The sequence below is a fragment of the Mesoplodon densirostris genome, chromosome 5 (assembly GCF_025265405.1).
Source record: "Mesoplodon densirostris isolate mMesDen1 chromosome 5, mMesDen1 primary haplotype, whole genome shotgun sequence".
Lineage (NCBI taxonomy): Eukaryota > Metazoa > Chordata > Mammalia > Artiodactyla > Ziphiidae > Mesoplodon > Mesoplodon densirostris.
In genome coordinates this window covers 117,904-131,558 of record NC_082665.1, presented here as the reverse complement: position 1 = coordinate 131,558, position 13,655 = coordinate 117,904, and the positions used below count along the sequence as shown (strand labels likewise).

At 39.3% G+C, this 13,655-nt stretch overlaps 1 protein-coding gene across 3 annotated transcripts in view; it reads left to right on the top strand.

Annotated features, from left to right (window-relative positions):
- The window catches only part of PRMT2 (protein arginine methyltransferase 2), a 39,565-nt gene that overhangs the window by 20,375 nt on the left and 5,535 nt on the right, over positions 1 to 13,655 (top strand). The gene's annotated exons all lie outside the window — the stretch shown is intronic.

Here is a 13,655-nt window from a genome sequence, read left to right as displayed (position 1 = left end):
TTTCTTTGGGTAGTATGGACATTTAAACAATACTGATTCTTCCTATCCATGAACACAGGATATCTTTCCATTTGTTTGTGTCTTCTTCAATTTCTTTCATTAGTATCTTCTGGTTTTCAATGTACAGATCTTTCATCTCCTTGGTTAAATTTATTCCTAGGTTTGTTTTTTTTTGATATAATTATAAATGGGATTGTTTTCTTAATTTCTCTTTCTGATAGTTCATTGTTGGTGTATAGAAATGCAACTGATTTTTGTTGATTTTGTATTCTGCAACTTTACTAACTTTGTTTATTAGTTCTAACAGTTTTTTGGTGGAGTCTTTAGGGTTTTCTATATATAGTGTCATGTCATCTTCAAATGGAGACATTTTTCCTTCTTCCTGTCCAATTTTGATGCCTTTTCTTTCTTTTTCTTTCCAAATAACTGTGCTGGGACTTTTAGGACTGTGTTGAATAAAAGTGGTAAGAGGGGCATCTTTGTCTTGTTCCTGATCTTAGAGGAAAAGCTTTTAGCTTTACACCATTGAGTATGATGTTAGATGTGGGCTTGTCATATATGGCATTTATTATGTTGTGGTATGTCCCACCTATACCCAGTTTTTTGAGAGGTTTTATAATGGAAGGTAGTTGAATTTTATCAAATGCTTTTTCTGCATATATTGAGATGATCATATGATTTTTATCCTTCATTTTGTTAATGTGGCATATTACATTCATGGATTTGCTAAGTTGAACCATCCTTGCATCCCAGGAGTAAGTCCCACTTGATTATGGTGTGTGATCCTTTTAATGTATTTAAAAATTTTTTTAATTTTATATTAGAGTATAGTTGATTCACAATGTTGTGTTAGTTTCAGGTGTACAGCAAAGTGACTTAGTTATACATATTCATATATCTATTCTTTTTCAGATTCTTTCCCATGTACGTTATTACAGAGTATTGAGTAGAGTTCCCTGTGCTGTACAGTAGTCCTTGTTGATTGTCTGTTTTACATTTAGTAGCGTGCATATGCCAATCCCAACCTCCCAATTCATACCCCCCTGACCTTTGCCCCTTAATGTATTGTTGAATTGGTTTGCTAATATTGTATTGAGGATTTTCCAACTATGTTCATTAGGGATATTGGCCTGTGATTTTCTTTTCTTGTAGTGTTCTTGTCTGGCTTAGGTATCAGGGTAATGCTGGCCTCTTGTAGAATGAGAAATGAGTTTGGAAGAGTTCCCTCCTCTTCTGTTTTTGGAAGAATTTGGGAAGGTTTGGTATGAATTCTTTAAATTTTTGGTGGAATTTGTCAGTGAAGTTTGGTCCTGGACTTTTGTTTGTTGGGAGGTTTTTGATTACTGATTCAATCTCCTACTAGTAATTGGTCTGTTCAGATTTCTTGTATCTTCATGGTGGCTCTATGTTTCTAGGAATTTATCAATTTCTTCTAGGTTATCCAATTTGTTGGCATATAATTATTCATACTGTCTCTTATGATCCTTTGTGTGATATCAGTTATAATAGCTCCTCTTTCATTTACAATTTTATATATTTCAGTCCTCTTCTTGGTAAGTCTAGCTAAAGATTTGTCTATTTTGTTTATCTTTTAAAAAAGGAAACTCGTTGATCTTTTCTGTTGTCTTGTTAGTCTCTTATCTCATTTATTTCCTTCCTTCTACTAACTTTGGGCTAATTTGTTCTTCTTTTTCTAGTTCCTTGAGGTGCAAAGTTAGATTTGCTTATTTGAGATATTCGTTTTTTCTTAATGTAGGCATTATTACTGTAAACTTCCCTCTTAGAACTGCTTTTGCTGCATCCCATAAGTTTTGGTGTGTTGTTTTTCCATTTTTGTGTGTCTCAAGATATTTTTTGATTTCTCTTGAATTCTTCTTTGACCCATTGGTTGTTTGGGAGCATGTTGTTTAATCTCCACATATTTGTGAATTTTCCAGTTTTCTTTTTGTAATTGATTTCTAGTTTCATACCATTGCTATGAGAAAAGATGTTTGATATGATTTCAGTCTTAAATTTATTAAGACTTGTTTTGTGGTTTAACATAGGACCTATCCTGGAGAATGTTCCTTGAGTTCTTGAGAAAATGTATATACTCTGCTGCTGTTGCCTGGAATGTTGTACAGGTCTGTTAATCCATCTGGTCTAATGTGTAGTTTAAGTCGTGTCGCCTTATGATTTTCTGCCTGGGTGATTTATCCATTGTTGAAAATTGGCTATTGAAGTCCCCTACAGTTATTGGATTGCTGTCTATTTCTCTCTTCAACTCTCTTAATATTTTCCATAATATTTAGGTGCTCTGTCTTTTGAGGTCTTAATTGAGCATGTTATATGACTCCATTTTCTCTCCTTTCTTAGCATAGCAGTTATACTTGCTTTTTTTTGCTTTTTTAATTAGTTTCCCTACAGTTTTCAATGTGTATTTACAGCTGTTCCGAGTCTGTTTTCATCTAACACTCTTAGGCTTCATGGTTAGTGTGAGCACTTTATGATAACAGAGTAATCCTGATTTCTCCCTCCTGTCCCTTGTATCATCATTTTCATTCATTTTATTATATATAAGTATAGATATACATACGTACATAAGCATAATGGTTAAATACTGTGTTGCTATTATTTTGGACAACTTGTTAGATTGATTAAGAATAGGAAAAATAAAAGTTTTAGTTTTATCTTCATTTATTTCTTGTGATTTTATTTCTTATTTCAGTGATTTTCTTTCTTTATGCAGATCCGTGTTTCTGATCTACAGGCAAACCTCAGAGATATTGTAGGTTCAGTTCCAGACCACCGCAATAAAGCAAGTTGCACAAATTTTTTGGTTTCCCAGTGCATATAAAAGTTACGTTTACACTATGCTGTAGTCTGTTAGGTGTGCGGTAGCATTATGTCTAAAACAGCAATGTACATACCTTAATTAAAATATACTTTATTGCTAAAAAATGCTAACCATCATCTGAGCCTTCAGTGAGTTCTAATCTTTTTGCAATAGTAACATCAAAGATGTTGATCAGGGGTTTCCCTGGTGGTGCAGTGGTTGGGAGTCCGCCTGCCGATGCAGGGGACGCGGGTTCATGCCCCGGTCCGGGGGGATCCCACATGCCGCAGAGCGGCTGGACCCGTGAGCCATGGCCGCTGGGCCTGTGCGTCCAGAGCCTGTGCTCCACGGCGGGAGGGGCCACAGCAGTGAGAGGCCCGCGTAACGCCAAAAAAAAAAAAAAAAAAAAGATGTTGATCACAGATTACCATAACAAATACAATAATAATGAAAAAGTTTGAAATGTTGCAAGAATTACCAAAATGTGACACATAGACACAAAGTGAGCAAAGGCTGTTGGAAAATGGCGCCGATAGGGTTGCTCGATGCAAGGTTGCCACAAGCCTTCAATTTGTAAAAAGTACAGTATCTGTGAAGCACAATAAAATGAGATCTGCCTGTACATCATTTTCCTTCTTTCTAAAGAACTTCTTTTAACATTTCTTGCAAAGCAGGTCTACTGGCAACAAGTTCCCTCTATTTTGTTTGTCTGAGAAAGTCTTTATTTCTCCTTCACTTCTGAAGGATAATTTCACAGGGTTCAGAATTCTAGGTTGGTGGGGTTTTTTCTCTCAACACTTTAAATCTCTCTTCTTGCTTGCATGGTTTCTGAGAATTCAGATGAAATCTTATCTTTGTTCCCCAGTAGGTAGGTGTTTATTCCCCCCAGCTTCTTTCAGGACTTTTTCTTTATCTTTTGAGTGTCTGTAGTTTGAACGTGACATGACTAGTTTTACTGTTTTTTTCCCCACATTTATCTTGCTTGGTGCGCTCTGCACTCCTGGATGTGTGGGTTGGTGTTTGACATTAATTTGGGGAAATTCTCAGTCATTAGTTTTTCAACTACTTCTTCTGATCCCACCTCTCATTCTTCTCCCGGTACTTCCGTTTTGTGTTTACTATACCTTTTGTTGTCCTACAGCCCTTGAATATGTTGTTGTATTTTTTAGCCTGTTTTCTCTGCTTTTCAGCTTTGGAGGTTTCTGTTGTCATTTCCTCAAGCTTGGAGGCTTGTTGCTCAGCTGTGTCCTTACTAATGAGCCCACTGAAGACATCCTTCATTTCTGTTACATTGTTTTTCATCTTGAGCATTTGTTTTTGGTTCTTTTCAAGAATTTTCCTTTCTCTGCTTACATTGCCCATCTGTTCCTGCACGCTGTCTGCTTTATCCATTAGAGCCCTGAGCATATGAATCATAGTTGTTAAATTCCCAGCCTGATAATTACAGCATCCCTGCTGTGTCTGAGTCTGGTTCTAAGCCTCGCTGTGTGTCTTATATTGTTAGTATGTCTTGTGGTTTTCTCCTGATAGCCAGGCTTGATGACTGGATAAAGGTTCAGTGCAAACAGGCCTGTAGTGATGTGGTGGTGAGATGCGGGTTGGGGAGTGTTCTGTGGTCCTTCTGGGGTCTCAGTGTTCAGTGAGCCTGGGCCTCTGCACTGTGAACTTCACAGGTGCTTCTCAGTTTCTTTTCCTCTTTTAGGTGGGACAGGATGGCTGGAGGGGACTCAAGTTGGATATTTCTCGTTCACCAGCTGGTTAGGTTCGGTTAACTAGTTTCTCCTGAGTGCAGACCCTGTTAAGAAGAACAGAATACTCTGGTGTATTTCAAATGCTTCCTTTCGAACTTGTCAGAAGCACGAGGGGACTTTTCTCTGATGTTTACTGTGGGGACCCCTGTGATTGAGCCCGTCTGGAGCTTTGACTCTCAGGCTTGTCCACAGTGGGCCCCAGCAACTTGCCAACCACAGTTCATGTTTCCTCCCCTGGCATGTTGTGATTCTCTGTACGATCCTCCTCGACTTATGATGGGGCTACGTCCCGACACCCATCATAAGTTGAAAATATCAAAGTCCAAAATGCAGGGACTTCCCTGGTGGCGCAGTGGTTAAGAATCCGCCTGCCAATGCAGGGGACACAGGTTTGAGCCCTGGTCCAGGAAGATCCCACATGCCGCGGAGCAGCTAAGCCTGTGAGCCACAACGACTGAACCTGTGCCCACGAGCCACAATTACTGAGCCCACATGCCACAACTACTGAAGCCCGCACGCCTAGAGCCTGTGCTCCGCAACAGGAGAAGCCACAACGACAAGAAGCCCGGGCACTGCAATGAAGAGTAGCCCCCGCTCACTGCAACTAGAGAAAGCCCGCATGCAGCAACAAAGACCCAACACAGTCAAAAAACAAAAAACAAACAAACAAAAAACTTCAAAATGCACATAACACACATAAGTTCCTGAACATCACAGCTGAGCCTCGCGTGCCTTAAATGTGCTCAGAGCACTCACATGAGCCTACAGTTGGGCAAAATCATAACCAAAGCCCATTTGATAATAAAGTGTTGACTATTTCATGTAATTGACTCAGTACCGTACTGAAAGTGTCGTTCACCCTAGCGATCTCATGGCTGACAGGGCTGTGGCTTGTGTGGCTCGTGTGTTGCACTGTGTATCGCTAGCTGGGAAAAGATCAAAATTCAAAATTCGATGCATAGTCTTTACTGAATTCCTATTGCACCGTTGTAAAGTTGAACCATCATAAGTAGGGGACCATCTGTATTAGTCTCTCAATTTCTCCTATTTGGGGGCAGCAGTTTGCTCTGTGACCTCATTTCTCTTACGGATCTAAGAAGAGTTCTTGATGTTTCAGTTTGTTCAGCTTTTTACTTGTTAGGACAGAATGGCAACTTCCCCCTAAGAGCAGGAGTGATGCAGGGAGGGCCACTACACCACTTCTACTCCATATTGTACTGGGAAACCTAACCAGTGCAAAAGGGAGCAAAGAAGTGAAAGGCACACAGAATGAAGACAAAGAAATAAACCATCCCTTTCTCAGCATGATTGTCTTTGTAGAAAATCCCAAGGAGTCTCCAAAAACTTTCCTAGACTAGTAGGCAAGTTTAACAAGATCACAAAGTCAGCATACAAAAACCAGTCATATTTTTATATAAATACTAGCACTGTACAATACTGTTTACAATAGCTCCAAAATGATGAAATCTGACAAAACGTATAAGATCTGTATGCTGAAAACTATGTGATGCTGATAGATGCACATTGTTCATGGGCTGGAAGACAACCTTGTAAGGATGTCTCTTCTCCCCAGATTAATCTGTAGATTTAATACAATTCCAGTTAAAATCTAAGCAGGAGTTTTTGTAGATAAGTTCATTGTAAAATTTATGTGGAATGTAAACAAACTAGAATAGCTGATACAATTTTTAAAAGAACAAAATTGGAAGAATTGTAGTACCTGACTTTAAAACTTAGTATAAAGCTCTGGTAGTCAAGACTGTGAAACTGGTGAAACAATAGACACGTAAGTCGCTGGAACAGAATAGACAGTATATTCCTACAAATACGGTCAACTGATTCTTAACAGAGGGGCAAAGTTAATTTAATGAAGAAAAGATAGTCTTTTCACCTAATTATATTGGAACAGTTGGCCATCCATGTGCAAAAAAAAGAACTTCAACTTTAAGGCTCATACCTCATACTAAACAATGAACTCAAAATTGATTACAGATCTAATTGCTTAGAACATAAAACTATAAAACTCTCGGAAGAAATCACAGGAGAAAGTGTTCATGGGTTAGTCAAAGGGTTTTTAGGTGTGACTCTAAAAGCATAATCTATTAAAGAAAAAGTTGATAAATTGGACTTCATCAAAAGTAAAAATGTCTGTTCTGTAAAAGACAGTGTTAAGAGAATGAAAAGACATGCTAAGGGCTTCCCTGGTGGCGCAGTGGTTGAGAGTTCGCCTGCCGGTGCAGGGGACGCGGGTTCATGCCCCGGTCTGGGAAGATCCCACATGCCATGGAGCGGCTGGGCCCATGAGCCATGGCTGCTGAGCCTGCGCATCCGGAGCCTGTGCTCCGCAATGGGAGAGGCCACAACAGTGAGAGGCCCGCGTACTGCAAAAAATAAAAATAAAAAAAATAATAAAGACATGCTAAGGTTAGGAGAAGGTATTTGCAAACCACATATCCAGTGTGTATCCTGAATATACAAAGAATTCTCAAAATTCAACACTCCCGAGGGGCACCTAGGGGCGCTGGGCCGCTCTTGACTTCGGTGCCACGTGACCTCTGTGGCTCTCCTGCTTTGATGTTCCACGTTTGTTTTTCCTTTGTTAAATGAACATCAACATTTTATTCAAAATTAGGCCAGGAAATTGACATAGTTAAATATAATCGAGGAACAGTTACTTTTTTTTTAAACATCTTTATTGGACTATAATTGCTTTAGAATGGTGTGTTGGATGCTGCTGTGTAACAAAGTGAATCAGCTATATGTGTACGTATATCCCCACATCCCCTCCCTCTTGCGTCTCCCTCCCACCCTCCCTATCCCACCCCTCTAGGTGGTCACAAAGCACTGAGCTGATCTCCCTGTGCCATGCAGCTGCTTCCCACATGCAGCTGCTTCCCACTAGCTATCTATTTTACATTTGGTAGTGTATAGATGTCCATGCCACTCTCTCACTTCATCCCAGCTTACCTTTCCCCCTCCCCGTGTCCTCAAGTCCATACTCTACGTCTGTGTGTTTATTCCTGTCCTGCTCCTAGGTTCATCAGAACCTTTTTTTTTTTTTTTAGATTCCATATATATGTGTTAGCATACGGTATTTGTTTTTCTCTTTCTGACTGACTTCACTCTGTATGACAGACTCTAGGCATCCACCTCACTACAAATAACTCAGTTTCATTTCCTTTTCTGGCTGAGTAATATTCCATTGTATACATGTGCCACATCTTCTTTCTCCAGTCATCTGTCGATGGATACTTAGGTTGCTTCCATGTCCTGGCTATTGTAAATAGTGCTGCAATGAACATTGTGGTACATGAGTCTTTGAATTATGGTTTTCTCAGGGTATATGCCCAGTAGTGGGATTGTTGGGCCATATAGTAGTTCTAGTTTTAGTTTTTTAAGGAACCTCCATATTGTTCTCCATAGTGGCTGTATCAGTTTACATTCGCACCAACAGTTCAAGAGGGTTCCCTTTTCTCTACACCCTTTCCAGCATTTATTGTTTGTAGATTTTTTGATGATGGCCATTCTGACTGGTGTGAGGTGATACCTCATTGTAGTTTTGATTTGCATTTCTCTAATGATTAGTGATGTTGAGCATCTTTTCATGTGTTTGTTGGCAATCTGTATATCTTTAGAGAAATGTCTATTTAGGTCTTCTGCCCATTTTTTGGATTGGGTTGTTTGTTTTTATATTGAGCTGCATGAGCTGCTTGTATATTTTGGAGATTAATCCTTTGTCAATTGCTTCATTTGCAAATATTTTCTCCCATTCTGAGGGTTGTCTTTTCATCTTGTTTATGGTTTCCTTTGCTGTGCAAAAGCTTTTAAGTTTCATTAGGTCCCATTTGCTTATTTTTGTTTTGATTTCCATTTCTCTAGGAGGTGGGTCAAAAAGGATCTTGCTCTGATTTATGTCACAGAGTGTTCTGCCTTATGTTTTCCTCTAACAGTTTTATACTGTCTAGCCTTGCATTTAGGTCTTTAATCCATTTTGAGTTTATTTTTGGGTATGGTGTTAGGAAGTGTTCTAATTTCATCCTTTTACATGTAGCTGTCCAGTTTACCCAGCACAACTTTTGAAGAGGCTGTCTTTTCTCCATTGTATACTCTTGCCTTCTGTATCAAAGATAAGGTGACCATATGTGTGTGGGTTTATCTCTGGGCTTTCTATATCCTGTTCCATTGATCTATATTTGTTTTTATGCCAGTACCATACTGTCTTGATTACTGTAGCTTTGTAGTTTAGTCTGAGTCCGGGAGCCTGATTCCTCCAGCTCTGTTTTTCTTTCTGAAGATTGTTTTGGCTATTTGGGGTCTTTTGTGTTTCCATACAAATTGTGCAAGTTTTTTGTTCTAGTTCTGTGAAAACTGCCATTGGTAGTTTGATAGGGATTGCTTTGAATCTGTAGATTGCTTTGGGTGGTATAGTCATTTTCACAATGTTGATTCTTCCAATCCAAGAACATGGTATATCTCTTCATCTGTTTGTGTCATCTTTAATTTCTTGCATCAGTGTCTTATAGTTTTCTGCATACAGGTCTTTTGTCTCCTTAGGTAGGTTTATTCCTAGGTATTTTATTTTTTATGTTGCAATAGTAAATGTGAGTGTTTCTTTAATTTCTCTTTCAGATTTTTTCATCATTAGTGTATAGGAATGCAGGAGATTTCTGTGCATTAATTTTGTATCCTGCTACTCTACCAAATTCATTAATTAGCTCTAGTAGTTTTCTGGTAGCATCTTTAGGATTCTCTATGTATCGTGTCTTGTCATCTGCAAACAGTGACAGTTCTTCTTTTCTGATTTGGATTCCTTTTATTTCTTTTTCTTCTCTGATTGCTGTGGTTAAAACTTCCAAAACTATGTTGAATAATAGTGGTGAGAGTGGGCAACCTTGTCTTGTTCCTGATCTTAGAGGAAATGGTTTCAGTTTTTCACCATTGAGAATGATGTTGGCTATGGGTTTGTCATATATGGCCTTTATTATGTTAAGGTAGTTTCCCTGTATGCCTACTTTCTGGAGAGTTTTTATCATAAGTGGGTGTTGAATTTTGTCGAAAGCTTTTTCTGCATCTATTGAGATTATCATATGGTTTTTATCCTTCAATTTGCTAATATGGTTTATCACATTGATTGATTTGCATATATTGAGGAATCCTTGCATTCCTGGGATAAACCCCACTTGATCATGGTGTATGATCCTTTTAATGTGCTGTTGGATTCTTTTTGCTAGTATTTTGTTGAGGATTTTTGCATCTGTGTTCATCAGAGATATTGGCTGTAGTTTTCTTTTTTTGTGACATCTTCTTTGGTTTTGGTATCAGGGTGGTGGTGGCCTCGTAGAATGAGTTTGGGAGTGTTCCTCCGTCTGCTATATTTTGGAAGAGTTTGAGAAGGATGGGTGTTAGCTCTTCTCTAAATGATTGATAGAATTCGCCTGTGAAACCATCTGGTCCTGGGCTTTTGTTTGTTGGAAGATTTTTAATCACAGTTTCAATTTCAGTGCTTGTGTTTCGTCTGTTTATATTTTCTATTTCTTCCTGGTTCAGTCTTGGAAGGTTATGCTTTTCTAAGAATTTGTCCATTTCTTCCAGGTTGTCCATTTTATTGGCATAGAGTTGCTTGTAGTAATCTCTCATGATCCTTTGTATTTCTGCAGTGTCAGTTGTTACTTCTCCTTTTTCATTTCTATTTCTGTTGATTTGAGTCTTCTCCCTTTTTTTCTTGATGAGTCTGGCTAATGGTTTATCAATTCTGTTTATCTTTTCAAAGAACCAGCTTTTAGTTTTATTGGTCTTTGCTATCATTTCCTTCATTTCTTTTTCATTTATTATGATCTAATCTTTATGATTTCTTTCCTTCTGCTAACTTTGGGGTTTTTTTCTTCTTCTTTATCTAATTGCCTTCGGTGTAAGGTTAGGTTGTTTGAGATTTTTCTTGTTTCTTGAGGTAGGATTGTAATGCTATAAACTTCCCTCTTAGAACTGCTTTTGCTGCATCCCATAGGTTTTGGGTCATTGTGTTTTCATTGTCATTTGTCTCTAGGTATTTTTTGATTTCCTCTTTGATCTTTTCAGTGATCTCTTGGTTATTTAGTAGTGTATTGTTTAGCCTCCATGTGTTCGTATTTTTTACAGATATTTTCCTGTAATTGATATCTAGTCTCATAGCATTGTGGTCGGAAAAGATACCTGATACGATTTCAATTTTATTAAATTTACCAAGGCTTGATATGTGACCCAGGATATGATCTATCCTGGAGAATGTTCTATGAGCACTTGAGAAGAAAGTATTTTGTTTTTTTTTTTTGGATGGAATATCATATAAATACCAATTAAGTCCATCTTGTTTAATGTGTTGTTTAAAGCTTGTGTTTCCTTATTTATTTTCATTTTGGATGGTCTGTCTATTGGTGAAAGTGGGGTTTTAAAGTCCCCTACTATTATTGTGTTACTGTTGATTTCCCCTTTTATGGCTGTTAGCATTTGCCTTATGTACTGAGGTGCTCCTGTGTTGGGTGCATATATATTTACAATTGTTATATCTTCTTCTTGGATTGATCCCTTGATCATTATGTAGTGTCCTTCTTTGTCTCTTTTAATAGTATTTATTTTAAAGTCTGTTTTGTCTGATATGAGAATTGCTACTCCAGCTTTCTTTTGATTTCCGTTTGCATGGAATATCTTTTTCCATCACCTCACTTTCAGTCTGTATGTGTCCCTAGGTCTGAAGTGGGTCTCTTATAGACAGCATATGTATGGGTCTTATTTTTGTATCCATTCAGCCAGTCTATGTCTTTTGATTGGAGCATTTAATCCATTCACATGTAAGGTAATTATCGATATGTATGTTCCTATTACCATTTTCTTAATTGTTTTGGGTTTGTTTTTGTAGGTTTTTTCCTTCTCTTATGTCTCCTGTCTGGAGAAGTTCCTTTAGCATTTGTTGTAAAGCTGGTTTGCTGAATTTGCTTAACTTTTGCTTATCTGTAAAGGTTTTAATTTCTCCATCGAATCTGAATGAGATCCTTGCTGGGTAGAGTAATCTTGGTTGTAGGCTTTTCCCTTTCATCAGTTTAAGTATGTCCTGCCACTCCCTTCTGGCTTGCAGGGTTTCTGCTGAAAAATCATGTTAACCTTATGGGGATTCCCTTGTATGTTCTTTGTTGCTGTTCCCTTGCTGCTTTTAATATTTTTTTCTTTGTATTTAATTTTTGATAGTTTGATTAGTATGTGTCTCGGCATGTTTCTCTTTGGGTTTATCCTGTATGGTACTCTCTGTGCTTCCTGGACTTGATTGACTATTTCCTTTCCCATGTTAGGGAAGTTTTTGACGATAATCTCTTCAAATATTTTCTCAGACTCTTTTTCTCTTTTTCTTCTGGAACCCCTATAATTCGAATGTTGGTGCGTTTAATGTTGTGCCAGAGGTCTCTGAGACTTTCCTCAATTCTTTTCATTCTTTTTTTCTTTATTCTGCTCCCTGGAGGTTATTTTCACCCTTTTATCTTCCAGGTCACTTATCCGTTCTTCTGCCTCATTTTTTCTGTTATTAATTCCTTCTAGGGTATTTTTAATTTCAGTAATTGTGTTGTTCATCACTGTTTGTTTGCTCTTTAGTTCTTCTAGATCCTTGTTAAATGTTTCTTGTATTTTCTCCATTCTGTTTCTGAGATTTTGGACCATCTTTACTATCATTACTCTGAATTCTTTTTCCGGTAGGTTGTGTATTTCGTCTTCATTTATTTGGTCTTGTAGGTTTTTACCTTGCTCCTTTGTCTGTAACATGTTTTTTTGTCATTATATATATATATTTTTGATGGGTGGTGCTGTATTCCTGTGTTACTGGTTGTTTGGCCTGAGATGTCCAGCAGTGGAGTTGACAGGCGGTTGGATAGAGCTGGGTCTTGGTGCTGAGATGAAGACCTCCGGGAGGCCTCACTCCAATTGATATTCCCTGGGGTCTGAGGTTCTCTGTTAGTCCAGCAGTTTGGACTCGGAGCTCCCACCACGGGAGCTTGGGCCTGACCTCCAGCCTGGGAACCAAGATCCTGCAAGCTTCAAGGCACAGTTAAAAAAAAAAAAAAGGAAGAAATAAAGAAAAAAAGGAGCAGTACAATATCAAAGAATGAAGAACAAAATAAAGTTAGAAAGATAAAAAATATATTAGGAAAAATAAAACTATAATTGAAACAACTGCTACAAGGTAAAATAAAACCACAGCAGAAAAAAGGAAAAAAAAAGCGGGGGGAGCAACAAGCCAGGAGGAGAGATCACTAACGAAGTATAAAGAATAAAATAAAATTAGAAAAATAAAAGGTTTATTAGGAAAAACAAAAATCTAAAAGAATCAATGACAGTGAATCAACAAGGTAAAACAGAACCCCAATCTAAAAGAGGAAAAAAGAAAAAGAAAAAAAAAAGCCTTGGCTATGAGGGCGGAGTTCAGGTGAAGGCGGAACAGGCAGGGGCAGGGTTTAGAGTGGGGCGGGACCTAGGTGGGTGGGTGGGGTGACGTTTGAGCTTGGGGCGGGGCCTCTGCTTAGAGCGGAAGGGGAGAGGCAGCACGTGGAAAGGAGGGCCTCTGGAGTGTGGAGCTCGGAGTCTGGAGGTGGGGCCCTGAGTGGGGGTGTGTGGGCGGGGTTTAGGCCCAGCGCATTGGAGCGGGTCTCAGAGGGGGTCTCCGAGTGTAGGGGCGGGGCTTGGGCTCTGCGTGGCAGGAGGGGGCCTGGGTGGGCAGAGGATCAGGCCCAGGAGCCCAACAGGCTCCTGGGGGCCCAAGCAGGCAGAGGAGACCTGGCCACGCTCCCTTTGGACCCTCTGCCCTCCCAGTGGTCCCCCAATTTCCCCCTTCAGGTGTGGGATCCCTTCCCCTCCCCCAGCCGCCCCTCAGGGGCACCAGTCCCCTCCTGCCTCCACTTCTCCTCCCTCCTCACTGCCCCCACACCCCAAGTCCTACCCAGTTGTTGGGGGTTCCTCCTGTCCCTTTAGGTGTCTGTGGTCCCCCACTGGTGCCTGGTAGGTGCCCTAGTTGTGCGGAGACGCAAATTCTGCCTCCTCCTAGTACGCCATCTTGACTCCGCCCCCGATGT